Consider the following 24,867-nt stretch of genomic DNA (forward strand, 5'->3'; position numbering starts at 1 on the left):
CACCTGTCTAGTGGCAATGGCACATTTTTCCCTTTTTAACTTGAGGCCATGCTGTCTGAACCTCTCTAACACTGCTCGAACTCTCTGGAAGAGTTGGGGTCTGTCCCTGGCCGAGACCAAAATGTCGTCGAAGTAGGGTACTACACCAGGGAGGCCCTGCAATATCCGCTCCATGAGGGATTGGAAAATGCCTGGAGCAACACTTACGCAAAATTGGAGACGCTTGCACCGGAAAGCACCCCTGTGGGTGACAATGGTTTGAAGTTCGGCTGTTTGATTGTCAACAGGGAACTGTTGATAAGCTTGTGACATGTCCAATTTGGCAAAAATGTTGCCAGGTTCAAAAGTGTGCAATAGATGTTGGATGACGGGTACTGGGTAAGCACTAACTTGTAAAAAACGGTTAATTGTGGTTTTGTAGTCTGAACAAATTCTCAGGCTACCGTCTTTTTTGAGGGGTGTGACAATGGGCGTCTCACATTTGGCGAAATCTGTTGGCTCAATGACCCCTTGTTTTAATAATTTATCCAGTTCCGCATCCAATTTAGGCCGAATAGCGAATGGAACTCTACGAGGTTTCAACCGGATTGGGACTGCTTGGGGGTCGACTGAGAATGAGATAGGGGTACCGTTATAACACCCCAGCTCATTGCTGAATACGTCTGAGTAGTCAGCGAATAAGGAGTCAGTGTCAGAGGTTGAGACAGCATGGACTCCTGTTAACCCTAGGCCGAGGTGGGGGAACCAATCAAGCCCCAAAAGTGTAGGGAGTTTGCCGCTAACTACCACTAGAGGTAGGTGGCCTTTGAAAGTTTTAAAATTAACAAGAAACTTGCCTCTGCCGATTACAGGAATGTCCTTCCCCTGGTAGTCCTTCAGGCTAAGCTGGCACTTCTGGAGCCGGTTTCTGGATAGACTGGGCTGTAGTTTCTTGAGGGTGCTCCAAGAGATAATTGAGAGCGCTGACCCCGTGTCAACCTCCATGTGACAAGGTTTACCTTCTAATAAAACAGAGAGAGAGATTTTACTAATGGCATGGCAAGCGTGCTTAGCATGGTGGCGAGTGCGACAGTTCAATACTTGCCTTTGGGGTCCAGAATGTGAAAAGGAAGGGACCCTTTGTGCTGAGTTGTGAGCGGCTTGACAGACTCTGGCGATGTGCCCCTTTTTGTGACAATTGTTGCAGGTGGCTCCCTTGAATTTGCAGGTGGTCCTCAGGTGAGATCCACCACAGGATAGGCACAGGGTGATGTGCTTGGATGGACTGATGCTTTCTTGCTTGGCTCCTACCTGCGGGTGTCTGGTGTGGGCGAGGCGGTGGATGTCGGCCGCATCACTGGGGTCCTCCTCGATGACCACCTCTTCAGAGTGGACGGAAACTGCAATTTGTTTGGAAACAGGACCTTGGATCTCGGTGGCTGAGTGTGCTGCCAGCTCCGCTGCCAGGGCTTCCTCGACGGCTTGAGCGAGGTTGAGGTCCTTTCTAGCGAGTAGGCGCCTTTGGAGGTGAAGATCCTTGACCCCGCAGACTAGCTGATCGAGGAGCATGTCATCCAGGTAGCTCCCAAACCCACAATGGAGTGCTGCAGTCCTGAGGGCAGCCATGTACTGGTTGATAGTTTCTTTGTCTGATTGCTTCCTCATATGGAAGGTGAACCGCCTGGCAATCTGTGAGGGTCTAGGAGAATAGTGGTTAGTAAGGATTTCTAACAGTTCTGTCCAGGGGACGTTTTTTAACTCACGTGGAGCCACGAGTGCTGTTGCAGTATCAAAGACGATGGCTCCGCAGTAGATCAGGAAATATGATTTTTTTCGGTGCTCCCCTGCATCAGCCAGCCCAATGGCGTCGATGTAGTGGTTAAAGCGATTCTTGTATGACTCCCATTTCTCCTCATCCGGCTTGAACGCTGGGAAGACTGGGTTGGAATTCATGTTGAGAAATCTAGTGGCTAACTGCTATGGAATCTCTCTGGGACAACAATGGAGGCAAGAAAAAAACTCTTGTGCCTAGGCAGGCAAGTGATTACAGCTCTGGGGGGGGCTCCGCGCCTCCCGCTCTCTCTCTGGGTTTACACGCGGTAAGCGGCAACGGCTGTTTGGCAGCGCTTTGAATTTGGCGCCTGTGTAGGCGTCAGTGATTTCAAAAGAAACACAGCACCGTGCTGTGTTCTGTATAGAAATTCAAACGACAGCCGCTTGAATTTCGCGCCCTTTTGTTTTGAGTGGCTGCGGCTCGCAGCGCTACACTTTCCCTGTAGCTTGCTATCAAAAGCGGCTACAGACGCTTCTCACTTTCGCTTGTCTGCTGACCGAGCTCTCTGACTGTGCGGCTGCGGATCAGCGGGTTAGTGATTCAGCTGTTGCGGTTTGCCTCTGGTAGCCATCCCATCCTCGTCGCCAGTGTTGTAGTTGAGCAATGAGAGGCTGAACCAGGGCATGGATGCAACAATACTTTATTAGGATAATAAAGGACTGAACGTGCTTGCCAAGCCTGGAACTGGCTCGCAGCGATCAGCGACTGGTTGAACCCCGCAGCCTGCTTTTATAGCTGGCTGCTGGGGGAAACCAGCCAATGAGGGACAGCAAACGCCCCCGCAGCGTGAGCGGACCTGAGTGGGAACTCTTGCAAGTTCCAGGGACATAACAAGTTACACCAAGTATAAATTTACAAGCCTCTCTTCACAAAGTATTCTAACCCTTTTCAATATCAGTGATTTCATTTTCCAGCCAATATAAGTAGAGGAGGGTGAGATGGGTAAGGTGCAAACCTTGTATTTATTTGTATTTTACACAGGCAGAATGCTTGCTGTAAAGGGAAAGCAACCAATAATGCATGCAAAACCATTTTAAGGGCCCTCAATGAATTTCAAAATAAATAAGCTAGATCATTTGTTTTTAGGCCTTTTCCTTTTGATTATTCTGGTAAGCCTATAACTACTTCTACTCTTCACCAGTAAGGACACTAAATGCAAAGCAGTGGGCTAATTAATAAAAACTAGGCACTTAAAGTATTATAAAATTAAATTTCATTGCATTAATATTTACTGTAATTATATCATTCCAGATATATTAATTACCACTGCTTACATTCTGGCTGCATCCATTTCCTTTCACCTGCCAAATCACCTGGACATCTTTCAGCTTCCTTATCTCCAGATGCCTCTCTGGCTACAGGCCTACATTAGCTTTTGGAATGTGAGCAGGAATATTAGTTCTGCAATCTCTATGGAAGGAATGAGAATAAACAGATTTTCAGAAATTCTGAAAGAAGGGGATGAAAAAAAGGCTTACTATCTGAGTATTTCTGATATTTCTTCTCTCTGTCAGATTCCTACTCTGAAGAAAAAGGCCAAGAGAGACTCTACTCAGTTCTACATAGGAAATGATCTGTAACTTCCAGCAATTCTACCACATTTAGACAAATATAACCAACCCATAAATGAGACTTTGGTCATAACTTGATTCCTTCCTCCACTGTCATGCACATTTATTAAATAAGTAATTCTCAGATTAATAAGAATTTTAAACAAAATAAACTGTATTGATTATTCATTTAATGAATATCCTAGGTTTAAAATGTTGGTGTGTTTGGAAGAGTGGAGCTATAGTTAGCTAGAGACTTCCTGATTTAATCATTCACAGACACAAACTTTATTTCATCATTGACAACAGAAGTACACTCTTTAAAATAAAACAGAATTATCCCCTAACGTCAATAACTAGGTGAAGTTATGAGTGAAGATGTCATATAATATACAAAAATTTGCTACTTTTAAAGAAATAAATTGATTTTGGTTGTTTAACAGAAAATGAAAATAGAAATAATCAAAGAGCCCCAGAAATTTAAATAAAAGGGGGATAATCAACTGGTGGCAAATGTCCCTGTATAATTTATTGATAAGTTATTAATTAACTTTATTAATTAATATAATCACAGTTTGTATTCCAGGAAGAATTGAATGCTCAGTGCTTATGCAAAATTTGTCTCCTAGCTTTTCAAACCAGCAGTCATATGAGGCAAATACATAACCTTGCTCTAATATGTATTTGTATGTGTGGTGTGAATTTATGAGTGGTACAATAAGCGCCAGTGTGGAGTACAGTTGGGGAATGCAGACAGCTTGTCATTTGAAAGTCGGTTACCTCCTGTTGCCTTGACCTTTGGGACAACCATGACCTGGATGACTGAGAATCTCTACAGACTTTTAGCTATATAATTTGGGATGAACACCTTTGAATGGTGTGTGAGTAGGAATGGATTTCCAGAGGGGGGAAAATGCAGACTACAGGAATCAGGAAGCACTACTCAGGTGACCCTGAGGACACAGATAAACCTCCAAGTGCTTCAATGACCCTCTAAGAGGATGCAAATGACCAGCTGTCTGCAAGGAATATAAATCCTTCTATTCCTCACTTTCCTGCCAGAGCTGAAGAAGCTTCTTAGATGAGAAGTAAAATGACTTCAAAGAAAAAACAAGAAAGTCCAATTGCCTCCTGAAAAAGCACCTTTGAGACAATCATGACCTGGATGACTGAGAATCTCTACAGACGTTTGTTAAACAGTTCCAAGGCCTTTTTCTGCTACTAAATTCAAGCACTCTATGCAGTGGTGGGATTCAAAAAAATTTACTACTGGTTCTGTGGGCATGGCTTGGTGGGCGTGGCTTGGTGAGTGTGGCAGGGGAAGGGTACTGTAAAATCTCTGTTCCCACTCCATTCCATGGGAAGGATACTGCAAAATCCCTATTCCCTCCCCACCCCACTAACCTGCTTTCCAGTTCCATTCTTCCTATTCAGGGCAGGAAGGGATCAGCTGGGACTCGGGAGGCAGAGAATAGATGGGGTGGGGCCAGTCAGAGGTGGCATTCTGAACTACTCAAAATTTCCACTATCGGTTCTCCAAAACTTGTCAGAATCTGCTGAATACCACCTCTGACTCTACCGCTTGCTTTGTCAACAGAACATGATGACATTGCAATCGTTGCCAGCCCTGTCCCTGTTTCCCTGTTCTACATCCCTACTGAATGGGAATGTATTGATTTGGGGGGGTGCTTACACAATAAGCAAAGAATTCCTTCAGATTCCCATCCTCCCTCTTCAGCAAATCCTCAGCCAAGGATGAATTTGGAGTCCCTGCTTTTTTTTTTTTTTTTTGCCAAAAAACATAGTGTGAGAATATATTTAATTAAAACACCTTTAATATTTAGATTTATTTATTTATTTATTTGATTTGCCAATCGGTTACAAGATAATAAGGATAAACATAGTTTTGAATACATGAAATGAATACATATAAGAAAAAAAAAAAAAACAATAGGACAGGGATGGTGGGCACGTTGGTGCGCTTATGCACGCCCCCTACTCACCCTTTTCCTTCTTAGGAAAAGGGTGAGGTCAATAGTAGACAGTCTAAGGTTAAAGTTTTGGGGGTTTGCAGAAGAAACCACAGAGTCAGGTAGAGTGTTCCAGACATTGACCACTCTGTTGCTGAAATCGTATTTCCTGCAATCAAGTTTGGTGCGGTTAACCTTGAGTTTGTATCTATTGTGTGCTCTTGTATTGTTATGGTTGAAGCTGAAGTATCCATTGACCGGTAGGACATTGCAATGTATGATTTTACATACTATACTTAGCCATAAATGCTTCAGAACTCTGTCAATTTACAAGCAAATTAAGCATAACTTTACAAAGTAATAACTCTGCAACTCTTATTTATAAATGGATGGTAGATTATTTTGTTTAAATATTCATGGGCATAGGATAAGAAATTGGAATATACGTCTACAAAAATAAAAAATTATTTTGGCATCCATATCTCGTTTCTCTATAAATATCAACTGCTTATTAATTAAAAAGAGATACTTCGCATGTATCAAACATGTATCTCAGATAATATTTGGAGTTTTAATCAATAATTGAAGATGTAGTACTGAAAATACCATAGTGATTCCTATGATGTGGACATGTGCCAGAATGGCTCCATTTGGGCAAAAAAACCCAACAACCTAAATTTGTTATGAAAGATTTATTGGTTTTTCTAGATTGTCACAGTGTTTGAATTATATGGTGCAGTAACTAACTTTATGACAAAAATCCCCCCAGTTGTTATGCATCCAAAGGAGTGGAAGGGAAATGCTGGCACATGGGTGATGATGTTATCACACAAGTATCTCAGTTTATGTTTCTGTACCTATATCACAAGAAAAAACTTTAAAATGATACAAGCACATGGAGTAACATTTGTATGACAACATCAACTCAAAAATTTCATCAATTTGATTTGGCATCTGTGTGGATAACTCGATTGATAGCAAAAAAAATACTACTACAAAGGTAGAAAATAAGTGCTCTTGATAGTTATGTATAACTTAAGGAACTGATTTCTCATACCGTTTTTTGCTACTGTGAGTCTTGATTGATGGACTTTTTCTGTCTGTTTATGTTACTTTCAGAGTTTAGTGTAATTTTCCTTTTTTAAAAAATCTTTTCTACAGAAAAGGTAGATATAAATAATTGTATAGTAAGATATAAACATATATATGTAAGTTCAATTGAATCATCTTCAACTGAGGAATATGTAATTCTTTCTTCAGTTTTACCATATGCATTTCTTTTTCTTTTCTCAAATAATAATAGTAACAAATAAAAATTACAGCACAACAGATGAAAGGGTATCATGAGCACAAAAGAATGGAACCAAAACAGTGAGCAGAAATGATACAAGTGGCAAAATATCATTTCGGCTTATCAGATTAATTTAAAATAACTGTATCAGCAGACTTCTTCATAAAGTTGCAAGCATACACAACTCCAAATATGTACTTCTAGAAGTTCACTTGACTTTCTGTTCCCACAGCTCACTATGGCAGAAACCGGCAAGCCAATTTTAAATTGAAAAATAGCTTCTGGTGCAAGACGATGCCTCCAGGAGCAAAGAGACCTCTTCAAATTGGTTCTGTAGAACGTACCTAGATTATCTGCCAGACGTTCTTCCCAAATGGTTTCCCCGTCAATCCTTGCATGGGGTTTGTCTTCATTTCTTCCCTCGTCTGAACAAAAAATAAAACAAAGTAATGCCACAGCAGCAGCATGGATAACAAGGAGGATGTATTTTGGTCTTAAAATAAATGCAAATAAAAGGCATAACAATGAAGGAAGAATATGACTTTTGGAGGGAAGCATTATAATCGTGGTTTGTCTGGATGGGAACATGCTTCCATTCAGCTTGTATGCTTTCCTATCTTTTGGTGTACCTGCATGGCCACAAAGAGACATTTAACTACAGTTAAATGTTATGCTTTCAATTAGCTACAGTTTACTATAGTTTAAACCTAAACTGCTGTTCGCATTTGTGTAAAACAATACATTTTCTAACTCATTTTCTAAAATTGGCTTCTTTCAAATTGTTGCTGGAGCAACACTTTTCCCAATTCATTTTCTAAAATTGTTTCAAATTACTGTATCTAAGGTTAGCCACAGTTGTTTAATTTCAGATAGAAATTTCTGAACACTACATAGTTATGTTAAAGGGAAATGTGGTACAAACACTTTGGGAAAAGCTAGATTGATTCCTTATCAGACAAACAGGGGTGGAATTTTTTATTTATTTATTTATTTTATTTTGTCAAGTGATTATAAGATAACAGGTATAAGTATAAACATAGTTATGAATACATGAAATTGATACATACTGTATAAGAAAAATAAAAAGAAACAATAGGTCAGGGACGGTAGGCACGTTGGTGCGCTTATGCACGCCCCCTACAGATCTCTTAGGAAAGGAGTGAGGTCAATAGTAGACAGTCTAAGCTTAAAGTTTTGGGGTTTGGGGAAGAAACCACAGAGTCAGGTAGAGTATTCCAGACATTGACCACTCTGCTACTTAAGTCATTTTTTCTGCAATCAAGTTTGGTGCGGTTAACCTTGAGTTTGTATCTTGCTCTTGTGTTGTTATGGTTGAAGCTGAAGTATTCATTGACAGGTAGGACATTGCAATATTCAGACAGGTTCGGGCACACCCCTTGTTCCAATGACCAGCTGGCTCCAAACTGGTTCACTCCAACAAGATGTGGGCCCGCCCATCTGCCCCTGCTCTTTCCTGTGCTTTATGTCTTTTTGTTAGAGCACAGCTGATTCATGCGGGAGAGTGGTTTGCCGCACCTCAGCTGTTTTCTTCAGCTGCAGTTGAAGGTAAGTGTTAGTTTTTTTGAATGCGGAGCACATGTGCAAAGTGTGCGTGTACACACAAAGCACGCACTCACTGAACCAATTATTATATTGGTTAAATCACATCCCCACAGTAACAGCCACTTGATCCTTCAGAATTAGAATGTCCTCAGCCATCTATAATTCACCTCTTTTTAAAGTAGCATTTTAGTTGGGAATCGGTATTCTCTTCTCATCTCTCACTCTTCTGGGTATTTGTTTCAAGACCACAATCTTCTTGTCTTTATATTTCAATATATTCTCTTTTGCCACTTGCAATATTTGCGTTTTAATGGCTTTCTTTGTAAATCTAACGTGAACTTCTCTTGGTAAGCTATTTCTCATCACATATCTGGATATGGATATGGAAAGGCACCAGGCCCAGATGGACTTCCGGCAGAATTTTACAAAACATTACAAGAATCGTTGAATCTTCCATTGCTAGAAGTTATGAATGAAGTTATGTTAAAGAAGAAAATACCTAAATCATGGTCAGAAGCCTATATTACACTTATTCCAAAAGAGGAGGCTGATCCATTACAAATTAAGAACTACAGACCTATTTCTCTACTAAATGCAGATTATAAAATCTTTGTTTCAATATTGGCAGAAAGACTTAAAAAATATCTAAATAATTTTATTCATCCTGATCAAAATGGATTTCTTACAAAGAGACAAATTAAAGATAATATGAGAGTAAATTTTCAAATTAACAGCACTAGAATTTGCTTCCAATTTAACCTGGTTTATATGAGTGAAGATTAGAAAAAAAGGATGACTGAGCATCTCCATGGACATTAAATTGCTAACTTTCAATCTGGAGTTCTTCAGGAAATCCTGATTTTCATGGCTACTGGTAACATTCAAGAGTGAATGGATTTTGGAGTACAGCAGCACACAAAAAGCATATTGCTAACTTTTACTATGCCAGATTGAAGGTTTATTAGAAAGACTGCAAGTTAAGGAGTAATTAGGGTTTGGAAGGAAGGAAGGAAGGAAGGAAGGAAGGAAGGAAGGAAGGAAGGAAGGAAGGAAGGAAGGAAGGAAGGAAGGAAGGAAGGAAGGAAGGAAGGAAAGACTTTAAGTCCTTTTTTCTAGAAATTGATGAGAGAATGATTACCAACTATCCAACATTATAAATCAGTATGGTAAAATATTTTTAAAAGAATGGAATGGTCTAGGAAGGATGTTCCCCATGAAAATAACATAACAGGTTGCTTGCTTATTTATTAAATTTTACACATTTCAGGAGGAATGTAATCAAATGAAAGTTGCCATAGTTTTTGTATAGTTCCTGCCTTTCCCATGTTTAATAGGGAAATCTGAAAAGAACGTGCACTTAGGCTTTTTTGAACAGAATTCAAATAGTGAGTTGGGAACCTGCTAAGATAGTGTTCCTGCTTGCATTACGCTTCTGATCACATTACAATGAAAATGAACAGAAGCTTTGTAAGTAGTTTTCCCTCACTGTGGACAGACTGGGGACCGAGGATGACAGAGCAGAGAAGTTGGGAAGAGGGATGGGACCCTCATGTGAGCAGGCTGAATGGCTGCAGGAAGCTAAAGTAAACTGAGAAATAGATACCATTTTTGGCACATAAATGTTAGCATTGGCAACTGATGAATCGCATGGAGATAAAATAGCTTCAGAATGCCTTATGTTTTAAATTATGTCTTTGAACGGATGGAGCTGGCTGATGAATGTTAAGAAATGGGAACCATTAAACTGCCCACATCTCTGGCGGTGACTGGCTATTTGCCAGAGGTACTGGGGTTGTCAATTTTGCCATTAGTACAAGGTACAAGTATTTGCTATCCACACTGCCAAGATTGAAAAGGGAAATGTTCCATTGCGTACTCTTACAAAATGAAAATCAGGAGGAGTCTGCTAACGTATTTTCAATTTAACGTATTTTATTAAAAGACATTGGCTTTCCTCATTTCATCAAATGCATTGGAGTAACTAATCTGATGTAAGATCTGCATTAGAAAGAAACTGGGCAGGTGGTAGGGAGGGAAGAAGATGCCAATACAGGTTGTTCGTGACACAAGTAAATTGATATAGGTTATGAGTTAAAAATTCCCACAACTGGCTGAGGAATTCTGGGAGTTGAAGTTGAAATTGAAGTTCACCCATATTAAAGTCCCAAGTTTGATAAACACTGATTTAGACCTTCAGAAATAGCCTGACATGCTATTTATCTCATGAATGAGCTGCAGCTCATGAAGCTGGATGCCTTTAACAGTATTTATTAATCTGCAAAGGTGCTGCCCAACTTCTGATTTGGGGATGCCATACTCTGGTGTATTTCCAACTTGGCAACTTTAAGAACTTAGGTGAACTTCTTAAAATGTGGGGGATCCTGGGAGTTGAAGTCCACACATCTTAAACTTGTCCAAGTTTGAAAAACACTGTTACAGGCTAGCACTCTGTCTACAGTGTCTTATAAAGTGAAGATACTTGAACATTGCTTTGCTATTTAGGACAATTATATGGAAAACATTCAGATATTTGCTTACAGATCATCCGATCTCAAAATAAAATATATGTTGTGAAATAACTGGGGAGGAGGAAGAAACTGGAAAGGCATTTTAGCACTTTATCAATGTGCCTTGTTCCGTATTTCTGTTGAAATGTGTAGCAACTCATTTGGCCTCAAGCTTACCTCACTTTGCAGTATGTAGGGAAAATAGTTTGGTACAGCTCTGGTTGTAATAAATCCTTCAAAGGAGAGCCTTATAATGGGAACTTTGACAGGCTCTTACCTACAGCAGTGTTAGCAATCTCAGCTAAACACTGGATCACACAAGAGAAAGGAATCTCTTGTACTGGAAGCTCCTATGCCTATGACAGGCTTGAAAAATCACAGTAATCATACAAGCCATTTGGGGGCTGCCCATTCATGAGCGGGGAGCCATCGTCTTTCAAATAAACATAGCAAGATTGCTTATTTCCTCTTAGATTTAATTGAAAGAAAAATGGCTGTAGCCTTGATACTCCATTGGTATGACCTATCATATTTCTCTATCAAGTACTAGCAAGGAGAAAATGTACACCAGCTATCAGTCATTTTCCTTGAAAACTTCACTAGCTCCTGGGAAGGTTTATCTATCATATTAAAAAAAAAGTTTGAGAAGAACTTCACAGTCAGTAATCATTATTTTCCCATGAATACTACTACAGATTTAACTGACATTGTCCCATTGGTTTAAGGGAGGGGATGCTTCAATAAAAGAAAGCTTAAAATGATCTGGAATAAAATCAGATTTAGAAGCACAGGCCGTGCTTTGATGTGTCCTTCTTTGGGTTATAACCAAGTTCATGGTAGATAAATCTAGGCAAGTTTCCATCATATAATCACAAAAACCTTCTTATATTCCCATGAAATTAATTGTGATTTGATGAAAAACAGACTACCTGGAAATGGGCTTCATACAGTCCAAAAGATAAGGACTTGCTTTCTGTATGATTTTAATTTACTGAAGATACTTTCAAATTATGCATTAACAAAAAATATGTTGCTCATATTCATTTCCATTCTTCTATTGTTTCATTGCTCATTTCCCTTTTTCCTATATTAATTAATGTTCTCAAGAAAGAAGGTGCAAAAAATAAACACAGATAGAGAAGTATTCAGCATATTATCAATAAAATCAAGTCCATTTCAGTAAAGGAGTACAGTATTTTATTTTAGGAAAGACCACCTAAGCAAGCTCAAACCCTTTATATAGCTAAGTAGAACATATTTTGTTTAGCTTTTCCTTAGCCAGCCTTCTTGAATCATTGATTGACATGGAGAATGGGTTAAGCATGAAAAGGTCAATTGAAATTTCATCTAGGCTATGCTTAATCTGTCAATTTGGTTTCCCAAATTAAGAATGCCTTCAGAATATATTGAAATAGTTTTGAGAGATAAGTCTGATATGGACATTTAATCTAGGATAAGGTTTTCAGGGAACATGGCCAAAGAGGCCACCACATTTTTATGAGCACATTTCCACCATTTGATGTATCTGTATAGGGAATCTGCCCTATATTATTTTCTTCTGATGTGAAAAGTGGCATAAATATATTTTAAATCAAGGAAAACTTTGCTCTACAAGATGTATCTTTTCAATAGATGGTGAGCAGAAAATAGGATTATAAAAAGCAGAGAAGCCCTGTTGTCCTTGTATGATCACCATGATCTTTCCAAAATAGCAAATTGAATTCATGATTGTCTTACCCAGCTCTTAAAGAATTGGTATGCAGCCTGAAATGGCTAAATTAATGTTTGATCAGAGATAATACCTATGTTTATTGCTGATTAGAAAGCCTTCACAAACTATTTGCATAAAAGAGGAAAAAATAACTTATGTTCTAAAATTTGGACAATTAGATAGGATGAAGAAGAGAGTCACAATGAAACTTTAGAGAAAGATGTAATGTGCTTATAACTCCTGTAAAGAAGATTGAAAGTTATTTTGTATATTTTTTTCCTTTCCTTTTTGTTTTTCTTCTACTTTTTCTTTTTGCACTTTTCCTTATTTCTTTTTTTCTTCTTTATTTCAATTTGTATTATTTTTTACTCTTGTTTTTAAAGCTCAAGAACATTCACTTGACATCTAGCCGACAGTGAACAACCCCTTTGTAACCAGTAAATTTAGTGAACTATAGCACTACGAACTATAAAGCTATGGGAAATCTAGACAACATACTAAAAAGCATAGACATCACCCTGCCAACAAAAGTGTGTATAGTCAAGACTATGGTTTTCCCAGTTATAATGTATGGCTGTGAAAGTTGGACCATAAGAAAGGCTGAGTACCAAAGAATTGAGGCCTTTGAACTATGGTTCTGGAGAAGACTCCTGCGAGTGCCTTGGACTGCAAGATGATCAAACCAGTCAGTCAACCCTGACTGCTCTTTAGAAGGCTAGATCCCTAAGTTGAAACTCAAATTCTTTGGCCACCTAATGAGAAAGAAGGACTCACTGGAGAAGAGCCTTATACTGGGAAAGATTGAGGTCAATAGAAGAAGGGGACGAAAGAGAATGAGGTGGCTGGGTGGAGTCACTGAAGCAGTAGGCATGAGCTTAAATGGACTCCAGGAGATGATAGAGGACAGGAAAGCCTGGAGGAACGTTGTACATGAGGTCATGATAGGTTGGACACAACTTCACAACTAATTTTGCCTTGCGTTTAACTCAGTCCAATTTGTAGCATTGCAAAATTATGTATAAGTTTAAATACTTTTAGTTCTATAGAAAATGGACTGCATAGCAGTCTAATTTGTTATATCAATTGGACTAAATATAAAGTAATAGTTTTCACTTTAGAGAGTGCAGTTATTGCCTTATCAGTAGCATCTAGTACATTTATTACACCTTCACTTAAAAGTCAAAAAGCCTTAAAAATCTCAGAAGCAACCAGGGAATCTCAAACTCTCTGCATTTTCTCAGATCTGTGTATATCACCCTAGTCTCCTATGTAGTGAGAAAGCAACGTGAAAATAAGGCTTGATTTTGGAAAGATGTGTTTTTAATTTCCCTTTAATTGCCTGATTTTTAATTTTGATATTGGCATTCGGTTGCCTGGGAAAATCAAGGTCTTCTGGATCAAATATTGTGGAAGCAGCTGTATTACAAGCTTTTCAGTACAGCCTGCCAATGGCTTTTACCTCTGACCTGCGACATTAAGCATAAGAGATCTTTATGCCACCACTGTGCTGAACTAGTCCTGGGCGGTGAAATATGCCAAATGGAAGCGTGCTTTAGATTGGTGTACACAAAAGATTTAACAGAAGCATGGCTACAATGTTTCCAGGAGGTAGGCCAAATCACTGCAGCCCTGAAGTATTATTACTAAAACTGTAAGTCCAGGAAACAACAGATCTCTTGATTTTGCAACTGCCTCTTTGCTCCTTGTGAAAAACTACTTATGATAAATAAAAAGCCAAAACATATTAAATAAAATATTTTATAAGTACAGGTAGTCATCGAGTTACAACAGAGACTATTCAAAGTCACAACGGCACTGAAAAGAGTTGCTTCCGACCTTTTTTCATAGTTACAACCTTTGCAGCATCTCCATGATCACAGGATTAAAATTTACAAGCTTGGCAACTTGTTCATATGACCATTGCTCAGAGGTGGTATTCAGCAGGTTCTGACCAGTTCTGGAGAACTGGCAGCGGAAATTTTGAGTAGTTCGGAGAACCAGCAAATACCACCTCTCACTGGAGATTTTACAGTATCCTTCCCCTGACACGCCCTTCAAATCACGCCCACAAAACCAGTAGTAAAAAAAAATTTGAATCCCACCCCTGCCATTGCTGTGTCCCAAAGTCATGTGATCACCTTTTGTGACCTTCTGACAAGCACAGTCAATGGGGAAGACAGATTCACTTAACAACTGGGTTACTAGCCTATCAATTTCAGTGATTCCCTTAACAACTGTGGCAAGGAAGGTCGCAAAATGGGGAAAACTCACTTCACAGATGCCTCAATAACAGAAATGTTGGGCTCACGTGTGGTCATATGTTGAACGCTGCCTGTATGTAAAATAAAATGTTCAGAGAACATTAAATAAAGAATAAATAATAAGTTGTTAATAACCATTAAGAAATGATAGCACCTCCAAATTACAAATAATTTGACATTACAGTAGTGATATTAAAACCACTATGCTTACAGAAATGTCAGTTAACAAAACTTAGCACCACCTGAGGCGTTTCAAGGGAACTGTCAACTAATAGAAATAGTACATTTTCCATCTGTCCAATTGAGTTGACCTGCTATCCAGAGGACTATATATTTTGCTGGTGCATTGGTATATAGAAGAATGAAACAAACATGTAAAAATGACTGTATTGAGCCCTTCAAACAATAACAGGGAAGATTTCGCAGAGGGATGTTGTTGTATCTGCCCTATAAATCCACAGAAGGCCTAGCATTGGATTTATCCTGTGAGGACCAGACAAAATATCATTAAAATAATTGGCTGGCATAAACGGCCTTCCACATAGACTATCTATCTAATGTAGGGGGCTAAAGTTTGATTTCTCTGTATGCCAGAGTGAAACACAAGCTGTGTTATTTCCAGAGAGACTTCCTCATAACCTTATTGAAGCAGAAAGTGGGCTGAAAAACCACCATAATTTAAATCTGTATCCATGCTTTGCTTCCAATTGAACTTGTCTGAGAGAATTCAGAAGCGTGTGGGGGAGATTTACCTTTAGCCAATATCATCGCCAGCAAGTTATCGCACATTCCTCTATGGAAGGCTGAGAAGTTTCGAGATGTATCAGTGCCTTTGCAATGCAACAGAGTATTGCCTTTATAAACCTGGACTAATTCTTAAGCCCTTGAGTCCAGGCAGAACTGTGAACCATCAAGAATTAGGCTTAATACTTTTGCCTTAAAGAGTTTTCCTGCTGCCTGAACAACATTCCTGTAGCTGAAAGAACACATTTTGCCCTGGATTTTTCTGATAGTTTTTTACCTGGTTCTTCCAGGTAAAGGGAGGGATAAAAGATAACTCCTGAATATTTGAAAGCTTTCACTGCCTCAGTGAAAGATATTATTTTCCAGTTACTTCACTTTTGATATAACTGATATAACTAATTTGTCATTGTTGCGGTTGGTGTCTAATACTTGCCAGCTCCCCTTTGGTTCATCTGGGATGAAGATAGGACAATAATATCAACATTTATCAATCCGAGAGGAATTCTTTAAACTAGAATTAACAAGAAAAGTAAATGTAATAACAGAGGAACTAGATTCCTTTGATCCACAAAGGAATCTAGTTCCTCTGTTATTACATTTACAGTCAAGTCAGGCCATTAAAGAGGTACACCTGACTTGCATGTAAGGATTTTCATGTAGCAGAATAATTGAATAGTAATGATCCACAATCTACTGCAGAGGTTGCTAAATTGGTTTATAATTTCTCCCTTTGGTACAGAATAAAATGTTGTCTTGAAATCAAGGTGGCATTAAGAGCACACTCAGGGCAGTTAGGGTATTTCTCTTCCAGGTGCTATAAAACTATGCATTTGTCCAGCATTGACTGCCCGGTTTTAAATCTGGTCTCTTCTATGGTGAGCATATTCTCATGCCTTAGGTTGCATGGTCCACAAATTTCCCATGTAGGTATTTAACATTAAGGTTACTAATGATATGCAACAGACTAATTGGGTGGTAATTGGGCAGGTCAGTCTTGGTAACTTTCTTGATGTTTTGAATAGTTAATTACTCATCACTATTCCTTTGCCATCTAAAATGAGTGTTCTTTGTAAGTAGGTGGGATTTCTACTAGAGACACCCACCAATCATAGTTTGGTTTTGTAAGTTCAGATAGGATCCAACTCATCCTACTCAACTAGTCCCAGCAGTTTTATTATGACTTTAAATGGTGCAGAAATAATATTAGACGCCAGTCAGATAAATATTCTGTATTTGAAGTGAAGGAGCTCTGGTAGTAACACTAAGGAGAGTTTGAAAGTACTCCATCCATACCTTTATGTAATTAGTTTCCTTATCTTACTCTTCAGTTGACAGACAAACTTTTCTGAGTTCTTACATTTTGTAACTTGACTTACTTCATTTCAATTACTATATACATCTTAGATTTTTTTTCAGGAGGGATTAATAGTGGTTTTTTAATTATTATTTTAGCTCAAGATAATCTCTACAGATTGAAAAATATCAATTACATTTTTAAATACATTTATTATGTAAAGATGTATAACCTTGTCCCACATGAGGCTGAAAGTAGTGCTTAATACATTGACTGCAAATGGATTTTTTTCAAGATTCTTGTTCATGCTAGCAACACTGATACAAAATGTTAAGAGCACACAGTTAAAATTTAGTACCATTGAGAAAAATGCCTTATCTTTACACCGTAGCTGGAAGTTGGCTTCTTTAAGGCTAACTATAGTTAATATTAACCTGATTATTGGTACAAATGACAGCATGCTATTGATGAACAAAAATGGAAGAGAATAAATTCAAATAATTCTTTTCAGCAAGAAAGGAGACCTCACAATTGGAAGACATTCTGCAGCTCATTTTGTCAGACTAAACTGTTTTAATGTGACATCCAAATTGAATCAGAAACTGCCAAGCGATAAAAGTGTGAATGATGTTACTGAACATAAAAAGGGAATAAAATAAATGCAGGGTGATTTGGATATGGTTATTAAAGCAACTTTTAGTCAAGTCAGATTTCTGATGAAGCATCCAGTTTTCCTTTGCGATAAATTGAAGAGTTTTGCCTTTTCCTTCTTTTAAAATATTATTGAAATTCCTAGACCTAGAGCCTCAGAATGCTCTCATTCATCCATCCAAAATCTAACAAAGATCAACCCTACCTAGTACCCATGGAGCTTGGATTTAAGTTTGCTCTTTGTTGTGCCTAAAGTAGGATTTCCAATCATCAGAAGTGGTGCCAGATTCAAAATATTCTGGGAACCCACACTATCTTCCACCAGGTTTCTACCCATTTTCCATCTGTCTTTGTAAGCATTCTAAGTCTTCATTCTGTCCTACCTTTTTTCTCTTTCCTGCTGGTCAGATTATTCCCCTTTGATTCTTCTTCTGAGTTAAATACTCATCAGTAATGTGTTGAAGGTATGACCATCAGTGGCACTGACTCTTCAACAGTCGTGTATGTTATCTAACTATATATAGAATGCACACCAATCTTGAATGTAGCAGACCCACAGATCTGAACAAACAATTCAGGAATTACTCTGTACATCCTTTTAGCCAATCATTCCCCCTGCCTTTTTGTATGAGGCTGCTTAGTCACACGTTGTTGTTTTTTTGTTCCTTTCCAGGGACACACAGTTGGAACTCTTACTCTTTAATTCTCTCATGGTAAGACGTAATTAGATAGGTGATAAATTTTGCCTTTCTCTATAATTTGCTCAAATCTCTTTTCTACTCCAGTTAGAATACCTGCTTTACCAGCCATTGCTTAGTTGGATTCCCACTTCATAAACATTCAAATAAATTCCCCAAATGCCTTTATTTCAAATGTAATGCCTTTGGATCACAATAGTGGGTGTGGCTGAAGCTTTGTTTCTGGCTTTTGCAATTGGCTGCCTCCTAAACATTTTAATAGAAATGACTATTGCAATGGCGCAGACATTGATATTGTACTAGCTTCCTATCATGTGGTTGCCTTCTAGCATATCCTACCTCCTCTGTGGTTGATGGCCTCCCTCCCAGTTCTTTGCAATGGTGGTGATCCCTGCTCACACATTAATGATGCTTCATTTACAAGATTAAAAGAGCTGAAATTCTATATTCAATCCATGCAAACAGCCAAGGATCTAGTATTAAAATGATGTTTCTTTCACTACCAAGTTTGCAATAACAGAAAACATTTCCTGCTATTAATAATTTGGAAATAGCCATTAGCAAAATTGCAGGGATTAAAATGATGAAGGAGCGCTATTTTGTGCTGAGTTGAAACTATTCCACACGGACTTTTCCTTAGACACATCAGCCATTCATATCACTGTTTCATGTAACTGGACTCAAATTCTTGACATGGATCAGTTACAGATTGATAAAATATAATTTGTCTTCAAAAGAACTGGCTTAACCATTAATAATTCCTTGTCTTGTAGAACCCTGATTGAGGTCCATTGTCCATACCCTCTGGTCCTTCAGAAAAGTTCTGAAACCTTGGCTTTTTCAATAAGTCCTGGGACAGAATAATCACCCATAAGATTGTTTCTTTTTTACTTTCATTTCCAAGGCATGGATTGATGATATTTTCCTTATCATGGATTATGAGGTGCCTGGTTTTAATATTGTGGTGTTTTGTTCTTTTATGTTTATAAACAGCTTAGATTTACCTCAGTGACTAACGTAGCTAATAAAAGGATTAAATACATAGAAATACTTTAGTTGCCCTGGTGACAAATCACGACATATAGACATTTCCTGTTCAGAATTGTTGGTGTTGTTTGCAATTCATCTGAATACAAACTTGGGTCTATTTTGGGTCTATGCTGCTGTTGTAAACTCAAATAGTTGTGATGAGTCCATCATAAATTGGCATTTTTATTATGCCACTTCCTGACACATGGGAGTGTCCACTTTGAGGAGGATGCACTATTACCAGGAGAAACACCAGGATAAAGTTCCCTTTCTTCACCTTGGTATGTTATGCCACTAGCATTCTTCTTTTCTTTTCCAGACATCTTTTTATTGCTTTCCATGCCCCTAATTCTGATGCTTCTATAGTTCTTGACCTGAAATTATGTGTTATTTACAGCATAGAGAATTCAGCGTTTCTCAGCAAACCCAGATCAAATGAAATTTTCTTTAAAAAATGGACTTTCAATTTTATTATCTTTTTTCCTTCTCCTCCTCTTCCTCCATTTAAGGACTATTATGATTTAGTTATCCTCTTAGTATAACAAGACCAAGAGGAAATCCCTTGTGATCTCTATCACTAAGCAGTTGTTATGTCTTCTGAGTGCTTTGTCAGTTGGTTTGTCTGAATCATTTGGTCAAGTGACCAAATATTTCATGTTTATACCCATCACACTGAACAGACTAGCACCTACTTTTCTTCCTCAACACCCTTGCCCACTCCCACAGTTCATTTTCCCCCAGATACATACATCTTTACTCCTGTCATCAATGCCAAAAACAATCATTTTCAGTTTTTTTAGTTCAGCTCTGACTCCAGTGAAAGATTCTGGTGTTTAGTTTTAAATTCTACTATCCTAAAAATCAGATGCCTGGCTGTTCTGAGGGAAAGAGCTAGAGAATTCTGTGAAGCTTCTAAATAAGAGTAAATATTTACATATTTAAATATTGTCCTCCATAATAAAATACTCAAATATCTCCTCACCTATTTATTTTGCACAAGTTGAAGTCCCCATACTGTAAAAAATATATAAAACATTTTGTGAAATAAAGGTGGGGGAAAAAACAAAGAGAGAAAAAAATTAATAAAACATACAGAATATCCAACGTGAAACAGATCAAAATAAAAGTATCACATTTCTCTATTACTTCTTGTTCCCCTTTATACTGGCTCACTGAGTTTGGAGTTGAATGTGTATGAGGGGAAATTAAGCAGTTGGATAATGTAGGATTAGAAACATAAATACATGATTGTAAAAAGAACATTTTATTAGCATTGTCTCACACTCTGTATTTCTGATGAGCTAAAAATACCTGCTGACAAGGGAGTCTAACAAGCTTCTAGCTCTGACCCTATAATATTTTGACATTATACTATGGAAAAAAATGGCACTAATTTTTTGTTTTTCCTCCTTTCTTCGAAACCAAAACCTACTGTGATGACCCAGTGTGTGGCACAAAGGCAACACAATCAAATAAGCAAGAAGAGTCCCTTTAATACCTCCAACTTTGCCCCCAATGCCCAGGTTACCTTTGGCTGGAGAAAAAATTCTCCCAAGAATAGTCTTTAAGTGGAGGAAATTCAGTCCAAAAACAAAGTGCATACAAACTGTAAATAAAAATCCACACAAACCGCGCCGCAGCAATTAACTTGACAGGGCAGGATAAGGAATTGCAGACTTGAAAGACCAACAAAACACACACAGTTGGGAAGACACCAGAAACCCAGATAAGCCTCATCAATAATAGATAATTCATGATTTGCTTCCAACAACTTTGCTGTGCGTACCTTCCCTTTTTAAACACTATGTTCCCAGCTGCAGCTAATGAAGGGAATCAGGGCCCTTTCCTCCCCCATAGGCCATGCAACTCACATTGCTTCTTTCTCCTACGTGCCCTAGGATGAAGAGGGGGTGACCCTGAATCTTCCACTGAATTCCCTCTGCCTTGCTCTACCTCTTCCCTGCTATGCCTAGCTGGACTTTGCTCTTCCCCAGTTTCTTCCACAGCCAATGGAGCCACACTCCCACTCCCTGTCAGTTGCTCAGCCCCCCCTCAGAATCAGATTCTGACAGGGGCATGACACCTACCCACCTTAAATTATATCTTAAATTCTTCTTCTTCTTCTTCCCAACTGTGTGTGTTTTGTTGGTCTTTCAAGTCTGCAATTCCTTATCCTGCCCTCTCAAGTTAATTGCTGCAGTGTTTGTGTGGATTTTTATTTACAGTTTGTATGCACTTTCTTTTTGGACTGAATTTCCTCCACTTAAAGACTATTCTTGGGAGAATTTTTTCTCCAGCCAAAGATAACCTGGACATTGGAGGCAAAACCTTCTGTTGATACCCAGTTGTTGCTGATTGAACTCATGCATTTTCCACTCCTATCCTATTTAAAAATCACTACTACTCAAACATGTTCTAGTAACAGTATTCTAACAAGCCACAACCTTTTAGAGATAAAGCACCTGACAGATTATACACACGCCCGTGCGTGCGCGCACACACACACACACATATATATATAATAAAAATAATATAAGCACTTAAATAATATAAGACTTAATCACACTTCACTATGTGTTTGCTGATCTCAGTTTTACTTAACAATATAACAGCACTACTATGAGGAGGTTTGCAATTCCATTTACAATAGTAGATACTATTCAAGCAAAAGAAAGGCCTCTTGATTGCATGGGTAGATCAGTATACATAACAAGTTTCCAAAGACAGATCCATAGTAATTCGATGAAACCAAAACAAGAAAGTCAAACTGAAGAGCAACAAGAGCAACAAAACTGCAACTTTTGTGGAAAAAGAACTATCAGCCCTTTGTGGTACTCCAGATAGGAGGCACAAATCAATAAACTACTTTTTATTGTAAGATTATAGTAACAGAATATTGCAAATCTAAAAACTCTTTTACCCTCCTTTATTTTTACTTTCCAGAAAACTATGGAGAGGTCCCTTCTGAGACACTTCCCACCAGCAGTGGGATCCTACCTGTTCCACTACCGGTTTGATGATCGCGCGTGTGTGCATGCACATCTAATGCACGGGCACCTAGCACAGCTTTCCCCACACCAGCTGAGACCTGAAGCCCCAGTAAGCTGAGAGAATAAGGAAGAGAAAAGTGCAGGGGCAGGTGGAAGTGCCGATCCTGCACTTTTCTTTTCTCTTCTTTCTCCTTTCAGCTAATTGTTGGAGGGTTGTTTTTTTTTAACTACCGGTTCTGCCAAACTGATCAAAACTGGTAGCATACTACCATTGCTTCCCACACTCTTTTCATTTTTGTGGGCTGAGATACCTTTTGCATGATGGTAATTAGTTTGCAGCTCTCCCTTCTATCTCTGCAAGAAAAAATGATTGTGGTCTATACATAAAATTATTTTGATTCATATAAATTTAGATGGTCAATAGTTTGGTTGCAAAAGCTTCACTAGGAGTATATATGACTGCAAAAGACAAAAGAGGAAATACCATTTCTTTTTACACAGCAGCCAACATAAAGCCACTATATTTACTTAAACCTCATGTACATTATATTCAAAGTACTACCAGTATTATTGTTGATGCTATTTTACTTAACTTGTCCACATATTTCTTCATGGCTTCTGCAATGGGAATAACATCCTTGATTGATTATATTCCACAACTCATCAAGTTCTATATTTATAAATTGAATATGTTTCCAGATATGGACACATACAGATGAGCTCCATAAATAGAAGTTATGAGTCATTAAATATAAAATTCACTTTCTCATACAGCTGAAAACACTTCCTTTTAAGTAATTTTGGAAGATCTACATTCAGCTAAAATCAACTCACAAAATCCAAGTGCAAATCATTAAAAACATGCCAAAATATTATACCTGTATCTAAACTGAAGGGAAGGCACCACAGGCAACTGAAATAATATATTTCACCATCATTTCACATATGTTTAAACCATGCAGTGCTTAAAATAATTCAGATATTGGACACCAAAAATAATATGTCTACTAGTGTGGGCTAAACCTAATCATTTGCACTTTAGTTGCATAATTTAGGAATCCATGCTTCATTTCAAATTTAATTTTAGTGCAAGAATGTCGACCTAAGCAACTATTAAGCTGATGAAAAGTCCTGTTGTTAAAAATGGAGAGAAAATGCTGGCTTGAAGTCGAGTCATGAGGATTGATGGCATAATCCAAGCACAGAGAATGGTGTGCTAAGTTCCATTAGAATTACAAGAACCTAATGTTTCACATGCATTCTGTTAATTTCTGCAGGCGTGCTTTCTTTTCTCTAGTGTATATCTATTATCAGTGAGGCTTAATTGAGCATATCTCCTTCATATAGTCCTCAATTGGCATGGAAATTCTTTCTTCTGAAACTAAGATTGAACGTAAAGTGCTGCCTTTCCAACATTCTAGGTAATTGTTACATTTAAAGGTAAGAAGTCTCTTTCACAATGAATGTTGGAAGCATATGTGGGGCTCATATCCAAACATACATACAGATATTGTTCAAATATAGAACTGAGTTGTAAACTTATACCTTATACTACTGTGTGAGCAGAAAGCAGCTTAACATCTATTGTCAACAGGTCCTACTTGTTATGCATGGATGCCTGGATGAAACTTAGCAGTAACCTTTAATTGTGCTGAATAACACAGTACCATTGCGATAGCCAAAATTTGAAAACATGGTTATCCATAGAGTATCAAACACTGATATCAATAAATATTCAATTTTATACTGATGGTTTGCCATATAATTGTAATTCAGAGACTTACAGTTATCTGAGGGGAGGGAAACCTGGGGTGAACATCTGGTTGTGTGAATACGAATGATGATGATTATGGTGATTTTAGTGCTAGGCAGATTTGAACAGATTAGGCAAGTTCAGGATCTAACTGAAAAATGAATGGGAAATGAAAGAAATAAGCACTAAGGAAGACGCATTTTCATTCATTAATGGATAAGAGCAGATTGGCATTTCATTGCAATGATGTCATTTTTGCAAGGCATAATAGACAGTCCTCCAGATCCCTTTGGTTCAGTGGTACAGGCCTTACTGTGCATTCCTTTTTTGAAAGAAACCATTGACCAATTAGGTTGTTGACGCAAAGAGTTACTTTTAGAATGAGAATTTCATTGGCTCTATCATTGAAGCGGATGGGCTGAAACTGATTATCTATTTTTCATTATGTTTATGGATATATAATAGGCCTTCAAATAGGTGTTTCCTGCAGACTTTTAGTCACCTGAAGTAACTAGTATACGATTGTTATGATACTGTGATGAATTAGCCTGATACGTAATGTACAATATTTTAGGAATAGTCTTAGACAAATTCATTAGAAAGAGCCATTGTTGGGTTTTGGTTTTAGTTTTCTCTACATTTTTGAGAATTGCCCCATATAAGGCATTGGACTCTCTAGTCATTAAACAATAAAATATCTTAAACTAGCATAAACTAACGTAAGATACCTTTTATGTTTATATTTTTCATCTAGAATCTTCAGGAAGAGGAAGTGAATATTATCATTAGTTCTTCTTTTCATCTGAATGTCTGTAACAGGTATTTTATCCTAAATTTATCTTCATTTTTTAAAATTTTTTGCTTATGTTCCAACATGTCTACCTTTTAATATCTATCAGGACATGATCCCCAAATATGATTTTTTTTATTGACACGAATAAAAAATGTGTTACCATCAATAACCATCAACTTTCCTTTTCTGTTTTTTATTGAAATGAATTGTATCAAAAAATTATTTTATTTATTTCTTTATTCAATTTAA

Source organism: Pseudonaja textilis, chromosome 4 (assembly GCF_049901715.1).
Source record: "Pseudonaja textilis isolate UNSWEBS1 chromosome 4, rPseTex1.2, whole genome shotgun sequence".
Lineage (NCBI taxonomy): Eukaryota > Metazoa > Chordata > Lepidosauria > Squamata > Elapidae > Pseudonaja > Pseudonaja textilis.